Raw genomic sequence first — 10,664 nt, 5'->3', positions numbered from 1 at the left:
CTTCTAGATTTTAATCATGCTTCTTATTTGCATATAAGAAGTATACTGCAACCTCACTATTTTCTGTACTTAAACAAATATTTCTCAAACAAATTTCCTTTCCTCTGTAGTAAGATACATCAACATCTTCTTATTTTCACTGTGTTGGTTGCAGGAGTCATCCCAGGATGTGTCCCAGGAGGAAACCTGAGGAAAGCTGGAAGCTTGTAATGCATTAGTGAATTTGTCTCATGTCCCAGTTTCAAAGTAAGTAGGTTCTAGCTGAAAACAAAGTTTTTATCTTCAGATCTGCAAATGTGCAGGATGGAAAAAAAAAAAAAAAAAAAAAAAAAGGAAAAAGCTCTGCTTCACACATGAAGAATCATTGTGAGGTCAGATTGTGCATGACCATTTACTAGAAATTCAGCCACATCTATATTACAGATTTACCTAGAAGGTTGTACAGTGAGTAGTGCTGTGTAATGCGAGATAAGGAATCTGTAATTATATTATTTAATTATTCATAATGGCAGCTGTCAGAATTTTACATTCAGTATGTTAAATTATGCTTTCAGTAAGGGTAACTTCATTTCATCTTATGCAGTGAGATACCTCTTGTACATGCCAGCATATGATTCAGAAGAATTCACACAAGAAAGTCCCTGAGGACTTTCCACATTTGATCTCATGCCACTCAAGGACCTTACTCATTTTCACTGCTTCCAATAGCAATGGAAAAAAGAAAAGAAAATTTTGGTAGTTCTGAAAACAAAGGTAATCTAAAAAGTGAATATAACATATAACTTAGCTAAAGCACCTTGTCCTAGATTACAATGTAAGATGTGCCCAAAGCATGTATTCTACCACCATCTACACGAGATGTTGAAACTAGGTTGGGCAGTGTTTCCCTTGCCCCCTCCCTCCAGACTATCTTCTGTTAATGGCCCATCAATGCCCTGCTGCATGACTCACAGAAACCTCCCTCTGGGAGCTATCTCTGTTTAATGGGCAATCAAGGACCCATTGCAAGATTGATAAAATGATATCAGCCCAAGCATTCTCACCTGGATATAATCTGGGATTTGAGACAGCACAGGCAGTTTTACCCACTGGATTCCTAGAAGATAAGAGCTACCAGACCTTCTCTGCGGGAACACTGCTTCAACAAGACCACTTCATCTGGGCTGCTACCACCACGGTTTCAGGTTGTATTCTGACTCTGTCAGTGATCGTATTGCATGTGTTTTATTTTATTTTATTTTACCTTTTTTTCTCTCCTATTAAATTGTTTTTTTCTGACTTGGAGTCTCTTGCTGGTTTTGCCTTCAAGCCAGTACACACCTTTATGGTATATCTGTTTCAGCTGCTGGCATGATATTCGCTGATTCCTTCCAGAAAACGAGAGTATGTTTTGTTTTCTTGGTATTCAAGATACCTACCCTCTGATGAACATGAAATGTGGGGTTAGTTATAAATACCAGTCTTTTTGGAAAACACTTTTCAGCGTGCCAACAATATATAATGTAAGCTTTTGCAAACTTAGTAGATCTTTACTTTTCTAAGAATATGGAACCTGATCCTACTGAATTCAGTAGAATTAACTTTAGTAGTATCAGCAAGACAAATTCAGCAGAATCACTTGATGTACATTTTCATATTGGGCCTTTTTGAAATCAACAATATTCATCTGCATTAAAAATGCCATTGACAGTGTTCAATGCATGGTTTTCAAGTGATATTTTCAATATCTCAACAAGCACACTGTTTAAGGAATAGCTCTACCTAGTACTCCCCTGCACCTTGTGCACCGATTGCATATTTAAGTGAGATTCAGTCTGGAATGGCATCCTGGCAGGTCACAGAACAGACTGAAGGAGTTAAAGCAGACATAAATCAGAATGAAATACGTGGCTCTATAGAAGGCTCAATTGGATAAAACAAACCATGTATCCACTTGTGCACAGCATGTCTCTCCCAGATGAGCAGAGTTGAGAAAACAGGCTTCATAGACAGAACAAGTGTTGTCCAATGATGTACATAATAAATCATCAGCGTAGAGAATTTGTCAATAACCTGCTGCCCTAAACATCCATATGTCTCCTGCATTAGGCTCATGTTGTTGCAACTAAATGAGGTCTTAACAGAACGAAAAGAAAACAGCGTAGCTTAAAGTGGCAGCAGATCAGTTTGTGAAAAACAGACATTTTATCTCTAGTTCTTTTTCAGAGCAGTTTGGGAAATGCATAGTCATTTTTGAGAACAAGGAGCACTAGTTTAGGCTCCATATGCTTATTAAAAATCTAGACAGGCACTGGGAAAATTCTTTTAACAAATTCAGACCACCTACAGTGTTCCCAAATGTATGAACAACTTTAGCAATGCCCACAGTGCAGCTCACACAGGTGAGTGGTGGGATTTAGCACTCAATGCAATTATTTAGAGATTCTGGTTTCACCTCTACCTCCACATTGCGGGGCAGCTGTGAGCAAGTCACCTTTATTTCACCATTAATATTTAATATGTCTTTTCCATTTAGCCTCTATTCACCAGGGTGAGGATGTGTGTTTGTGCAGTATCTACACTGCATTTGGTGGCATCACAACACAAATAAGAACGATCAAAAAACTTCCAAGAAATATGACAGAAAAGCAGTTTATGAGGAAGTAAAGCAGGCTGTATATTCTAGATTAAAGTAATATTAAATATGTAAAAGAAAGCTGAAATTTATTCAGAAGTAAATATGTCTAGCCCTCTTACTGCTTAAGATAATCTATAAAGGTCAATAATCTTCTAAATTGTTATAAATGTTCCTAATGTATTTATTGCCTGTTTTTTTTTTTTTTTTTTTTTTTTTTTTTTTTTTTTTTTTTTTTTGCAATTCAATACAAGAACAGCTAAATCAGAAACAGATAGCATCATTCAAATTATCTCTTACAAATCCAAATGATATAGAAATTTGATATATTTATTATAAAATACTGTTTGCTTTGAGAGAATATGTGTTATCTCATGAACTGCATATGTAAGGAACTTCTGGGTAGAAAAGGAAGGGTTTTCTGATGATTTTTTTTCTAGCACAGATGCTTCTCCACATTTTTTTTTTTTTTTTCCCAGTAGTCAAGGGATAGTAGTAAGTTACTTTCAACTCAGAACTTCTGAGTTTTCAAACTGGACAACATATTTCTTGAAGGACTTGGGGGAAATTAATAAGAAAGAAAGGAGTAAATAATAACATACCACGAGAAGGACAAAGAGAAAAGGATAACTGATTATCACTGGAAGAAACCCCCCAAAATTTCCTTTTCAAGTACTGTAAGGAAATAGACTATGAAGAGGAAACACCACATTTTTCAACACAAGTTTAGCAGAACTGAAGCTCCAAAGATAAAACGGTCTATGTGAAAGCAGGCTGAGAAGAATTTTTAACTTGCCTGCTGCTGCTAATTCACACAATGATTTTATGTAATATAATGTGGAGGCAACCAGAGAATACTTAGGAGTCTAAACCTCAAACCGACTTTCAGAGCTGGCCAAGAATTGTGTGGGCATTTAAGAATGTGGTCGACAGGAAGTGCAGTGGATCCTTGTTCATGGGTGTGATGAGCTCTTCATTAAGCTAACACATTGGTGAACAGCCCCCATCTGAAAGGTGAAACACTAGATATTGGAATACAAAGACAATATGCTGCCAAGAGTAGCTCTTTTAGAAATACTTAAGTCTGGGGGTTAGCTTTTTTCTGTAATACATATATATATATCTGTGTTGTTTGTATGTGTGCATATGTGTGTGTAAGGGCAGAGAGAGAAGGGAGGAGGAAGAGAGTAATGGAGAGGAAGAACCTTGTAAAAGCTAATTCAGAACATCTATTTAGAGGGTTTCCTAAATCATGCAAGTATTCCACAGAATATCAGCCAACTGATAGAAAATCACTAGACCAGAACAGTCCATTTTTTTTTATTGTTCATGGGTAATTTACCACCTAGGCTTGTTGTGGCTTTTCCTTTTATTATCTACTATTCCTGATTTCCACACTGTTTGTTATTTTAATATGATTGCATACAATTGAATTTGGAACATAAAGCATTAGAGAGAGGAAAATAAATCACAATCAGAGAAAGAAAATACAAATGAGCATGTGAAATGTCAAAAACTATGAAATTTCTTCCTCATTTTTTTAGACAGAACAAGAAAGGGTAAATTAAAATTAAAGACAGAAGAAAAGCTGCTCAATGATTCCACTTTCCTTATGTAGTAACAATTAACAAGTGAAAATAATTGATATAAGACTATATTAAAGCAAAAGTTTGGGTTCTAAACTAATGTAGATACATGGAAAATACACAGAATAATCAGAATTCCAAAATGCATTTGGGAAAAAAATTAAATACTCACTCTGCAGGGAATGAGTCATCATATCACAAATGAAAACTCAGGAGAAATTCACCATTTGAAAAATCATTCTGTAATGGAGTATAATTTTATTTCACACATATTAAAGGAAATCTAACGGAATGGGAGATGTTTCTAACCACAAAAGGAACTTACAAGCTCACAAGACAACAGGATTGAAAAACAGAGTGTGTGCTATTTATCTTCTTTCTGTTTAAAATGTGCATTTTATTCTTCTTGCAGACAGTTAGACATATTTGTTCTGGACAGTTTTTTGGTTTTTTTTTTTGAGCAGGGAATTGTGGACTAAAACCATAATTCTACATTTTTCATTTCTGAGGTATATGCAAACCATCTCCATTGTTTTGAGGTAACTTTGCTTTCCACTAGAATGCTCCAGGTTTTAATCATGAGCCTACCTTTTTTCTCATTATGAGATCAAAATAAATACACCACCAGTGTGAACACTTTTCTGAGAGGACAAGAGGGATTCCTGCTTGTCATAACTAATGAGGGTGATCAAAGCCAACCAGGTGCTCCCACTGACCTGAGCTTTGATCATTTACTATATTTTCCAATATCTGAGCCTGGGAGTGAGTTGCCCTAATGGCCCCTGGTTACATTAGTGGCATATGGCAGGAAAAGGGAGTAAAGATAAGAAGAAGCAAGAAGGAGAGGTGAATGTTAAGCTATGCAGTGAGTGTAAGTCTGAAAACCTCTGGGCAATTGAAGCAAGCTCATATTCAAGGCCCTTAATACTCTGTACATGTTAATGTTATTGAAATACTCAGTAGGTTTTTCATGAAAGCTGGTCCAAAGGGCAGTGACGAGATCCTTTACTCACCTTTGAGCAATTGCTCAAATGAGCAGACTCAGTAGTTAAAATGGGTTTTGTGTGTGTGTCTGTGTGGGGAAGTGCTGTTTTGAAGCTTGCAAAATTTCTGACTCCTCAAAAGAACATATTAATGCTAGAATTTTGCACATTATAAGTATTTCTACTGACTTGAGATTCTTTCACCCATTGCTGGCTGTGGTGTTGATGATAGCCAACACTATACAATCCTTCAAATGCAGATTATGAAGTTGTCAGATGAAAAATGTTTTCTATCCCACTATCTTTAGTTTCTCATTAGTTCTAAAGATGGATTGTGTGACGGAGATGATGTCTAAAGGCATTTGGGGAAGACTTGCTCCCACCAAGTCTTATTCACACAAAGTGGATCTTTCTGCATACAGCTTTTTTCTGTGCTAACACCTGAAACATTTTATGTACAGCGACAAGTTTAAATGTACAGTTATAATTTCTTGTGTACTCAGATTCTCCAACTCCTGTGCAGATTTCAGATGTTCTCCAAGAACATTGCAGCCACAGTGATTAAATATAGCAGGTGACATTATTATATTGGCCAGAAACTGAGATATTTAATTCATATCCTAATAAAAAGCAATGAAGGGAAAAGGGGCCTGCTATCATATTTGTAAGATTTCCCTTCACAAAATTTAGAGAGAACCAAAACCATCAGTGTCCTACTTTTCATTTCCAGAAAAGTGGAGTCTTTCCTTAGCGCTTTAACAAGGCAGGAATTCAAGGCTGTGATTTTATAAAAGAAAGAGATTTCAGCCTTAAAAATACCTGCAGTCTTCAGCAAGTGAAGGTTTGGTTTTTTTCTGTGCTATGATATCCCTGTTGTAAGCAAGACAAGAGAGGGTAATCAAAGTTACTTGACTGTGCTGAAAACTGGAATTCTATTAATCATGGCCCCCTTATTACTATCACCATAATTTTTTAAAAATTCCTTCTAACTGGAATAATGCCATTGAAGATCCTAGCTAAACCAAGCAGACACAGAATGATCCAAATACCTACCCTGGTGAATTAATTTTTTTTTTTTTTTTTTTTACACAAAATTTAGCTGTCAGTGTTTATTCAGCATAGCCCTGACTGTAGAAAGCCTGCTAAGAGGATATATTAACCTTTTCTGCTAATGCACAGGCTCGGTGTCTCCATTGTTCTACACTGGTTCAGCCACTTTTGGACTGTTTATTACTACAGATGCTTCAGATGTCTGGCTTTTCCACAGTACTGTCTTGAAAGTGGAAAAGAATGTCCCCAGAGTTTCCTTTCCTCTAAGCATTTGTATGTTTACACTTAACAAGCTTTTAACTGTAGCTGCCATTGTAAACCAGTTCCGCTGCCAGGGAAATAAAGGAAAATTTTAGTATGGAATTATTGTCAAAACAGAATTCAGCTGAGAATTTTGACACGTTCAGTGATGTCACCACAAATGAATACATTTACAAATAGATGAATGATGTCCAATATCGCAAATAACAATACAATGAAAGAATGTTTTGGTCACCCTTTGAAGTGCCTTAGCAACTTCAGGCTTAAATCTGCAGATAGTTCCCTTGTTGCATATTGTGTGGCCTCTGAAGCCTGAGTGCTGTATCACAAGTTGGTAATTGCATGGTGTCAGATTGCACCACATCTAATTCCATGTCAGAGTAAATTCTGGGTCCTGCAACATGTGCAGCTTTAAAAGCCAAACAAACTATGTGATGTAATTTTGTGCTAGGTGGTACTGGGGACCGCCATCCTTAGTATGTAAATTAAGTATCTTTCAATGCATTAACAGTAGCTGATGGAAGTGTCACTGATAATAGAGGCGATAGAACCTCTTTTGTATTTTACAAACTGGAGTTCTGCTGCTGGCTAAAATGTAAAGTGTTTTGTGGAAAGCCAGCAGGCGTAATGTCTTCCACAAACTTGTACCACAGCATTATTTATATCCTTCTGTTGGTATGTTCGTCACTTTTGGGCTTATAAATGGAATATCAAAAACATAGAGCAGAAGCTGAATAAATTCTACAACTATTCCTGTGTCAATGGCTCAATTTATGTTACATTAAGATGGATACACTTGTGATACTTTGTAAAAACATGGGGTTTGTACCCAGGGAAATCAGGGCAGATCTGAACTCTGGCTGCAACAGTAATTATTTTTGTTTTACCCTGAACCAGCTTGCTTCAGAAATACCATCATCCAAGACATAAATTTTGCAGTGTTTTATACACAAAAAAACCCCAACCATTTCTGCATTGTAAATATTTTTACCATGATGGATCATAATCATCAGAGGTCAAAGGCAATAAGCAAAAGAAGCAGTTTGAACTTGGCTTAATAGAAGTTGCTTAAAGTAGTTGGAACAGATATCATATTTTCATGTGACTGACTATAATGCTTTTTACAATGGGAATGAGGTTCTTTGCTGCAGTGGAGTCACAGGAGGAAGGGATTTTTACGTTGATTTTGTGCTTCTCGAAACAAAAATATTTTAGATCTGATAGAGAAGTGAATACTTATCTACCAAAAACTGCACCTCAAGCTCTAAAAAGAAATAGTGAAACAAGTCTGAAATTTAGCTACAAGAGAAATTTAACTTTTATTCTTACTGTCAAACTTCCCTCTGAATCAAAATGAAAACATTTAAAAACCCTGCACAGTTAAAACAATCATGCAGCCCCCAAATCTCTAATCCTGTGTTTCACAGCCTAAGATTTACACTCAGTAAAAGTAGGGGAGTTTTTAAATTCTGTGAGATTTCACTCACATTTTGGTAGAAGAAGATCACAAGGCTGAATTTTGCTAGAAGGTTTAAAAACTATTATTAATTCCCTGAAAATTATTGTTGCCTGACCCAGACGTATGTCAAAAAGTGTTGAAACTCATAAAATGGTGTCAAAAAATCACCTCTTTCACATGGAGCCCTATCCTTCTATTAATGAAAGTTAAATTTTTCAAAAGCCATTACCTGATTTAACAGCCTAAATCACATTTTAGAGGTGACTCTAGCATTTAATAATTCAGCCTTACTTTGAAAGGAACTTGGAAGTTACATGTCATCTGTTTTTGCCCTTTTGAAAATCACATCTTGTACTTAATGCAATCTTTAAGCCCCTTGGAAAAGCTGGTTTAAAATCCTTTTTGAAAATGTCACACTTGTAAGGATACTTCTAAACTATGGGAGTTTGAAGCTTTCAATGCCTACCTGGGGTATATTCCCTTGCTCTTTCCCTCCATGTTAAAGCAATATACCTAGCAAACAGTTTTTTTCTGTTCTGCCATGGAAAGGCAATGACATATCTTTGCCAGGAAATTAATCAAAACCTTTTTTACCTGTATACAGTAAGGTGTATGTGTGGAAATAAATACATGAGGACAAAGCAAAGGGGTGAAATGAATTTTAGATCATTGGTGCTTTTGACTGGCTTGCTGAAACCAAATTGAGTTTGTAAAATGCAGAGGATGAATAGAATTACTGGCATGATTGGTTTGCCTAGCTTATCTGTAATGATCTAGCTACAGTTGCAGCTATAACATTTTACCCATTTTTCGTGTGATACCTTTCTAATATTCACCTGAAAACCCTTATGCTGGACTATTCCCATTAATAAACTATCAGTGTTTTTGCAGGGTCCATGAGAGCTGCAAAGAAGAGAGTGAAAATTTGAAAATAAATTGGGCCTTCAAAGATCTTATCCCTTTGCAACAAGCTCTGAATTTTGAATACCTTTCTTTGCCCTCGCTATATTATTTGCTGTGTGGCTAAAGATGTACACAAATCTTTTGGGATAAGAGTCTGTAACTTTGACTAAAGGACAGGACACAAGTCTGCATGCTCACAGCCCACAAGGCCACATCCTGGGCAGGTTGAGTTTAAATAATAAGAAGAAATTCTTTACTGTGGGGGTGGTAAGACCCTGGAGCAGGTTGCCCAGGAAGTGGCAGATGCCACATTCCTGGAAGTACTCAAGGCCAGGCTGGATGGGGCCCTGACTAACGTGGTCTAATGAATGGTATCCCTGCTCATGGCAGAGGGGTTGGAACTAAATGGTCTTTTTAAGGTTCCTTCCAACTCAAACCATTCTGTGGTCCTATGACTCTCCTACCCTCTACTTTGGTGGTCCTAAAGAGACCAATAAGACCTTGTAGAGCACAAGGATCTCTGTGTGCATAATGTATTTTTTGTTTTGGATGTACACCCTCAGTAGTTCTTTATCCAATTTTCAAATTGTCGTGTTGCTGCGCTTGTCTGCTTTTTACTATTATTATTAATAATAGGAACTAGAATGAAATTTAGATAGCTGAAAAGCATAAGCAGTGATCACATTTGAAAACACAGTAGGATATAGCACACAAGCACTCGAATGCTACAAATGCAGTATTTAATGCTGGTAGACTGCTGTTGTGACTAGAACCAGGCTTTTAGAGAAGTGAAGAGGTATTTCTTGGTATTATAGGGTCACACCTTACTGTCAAGCTTTAAGTAGCACTCTGCATTGATCTCAGTGGATAGTTGTGTTTAAAAATTGATGGCATGACCTGGCACTTAATATGGAATATCACCTGAAAGGAACATCTAGATTTTGCTGCTCTATGCACAGTAAGAAAAAGAAGGAGGAAACACAATAGACCTCATGCTATCTTGACATATGCAGGCAGCAAAAAAATTTAAGCAGCATTTCATAGCAGGAGCCTCAGCCTGCCTAATAACCAATACTACCTTAACTTATTTCCACTGACTTCACTGGAGCTTTTGATTTATGTCTTTTTTAATGCAATCAGAATCTAGCTACCCTTGGAGTTAAATGCAGAAATATTTTCATGAAAGAAATTGAAGCATCTCTAAATGTTTTATTATTGAAAAGGCTTTTTGGATTTGGAAGCAGAACTTGAAAAGGTACATTAGTGTTGCCAACTATCCTCCCAAGTTTGAAACCTATGGATATTGCAAATCCCTTGGGCTGGAAGTTTGCTGCATTTTCCAGTATGAACCTCAACAAACCTTTTTCTATTATTCTTAAAGCTTACAACAAACTGTAAAGCATTTGTTTATGGTATGACCAGGGAATAAATTCTGAAAGCTTTGTCTATCCTGATTCAAAATTCCCATATGCTATTTCTCTTGCTCATATATTCATCTGTTTTGTATAAGCTCTCTTTTTTCTTTGACAGCCAATGAACTTTCATTATATGAAAGAGTCTTAAATTCAGCCTGTCAGCTGTGTTGTAATTATTTTGATCTTCCTGATTTGCTTCTCCTCATACAAACATCTTCTCATAAACTCGTACCACATAGCAAGGCTACATATTCAGTGCGAGAAAAATCCTCTGATCCCTGTTCCATGTTTTTTTGTTTTTGTGCTTTCTTTTGTCTTACCAAAGGGTGTGATCTGGTTCAAATTACAATATGAATATGGCATAGCAGAAGGATGTATGCAATGAAGATTTTA

This window comes from Hirundo rustica, chromosome 3, assembly GCF_015227805.2.
Source record: "Hirundo rustica isolate bHirRus1 chromosome 3, bHirRus1.pri.v3, whole genome shotgun sequence".
In the NCBI taxonomy this organism is placed as follows: domain Eukaryota; kingdom Metazoa; phylum Chordata; class Aves; order Passeriformes; family Hirundinidae; genus Hirundo; species Hirundo rustica.
Note: the sequence above shows the minus strand (reverse complement) of the source record.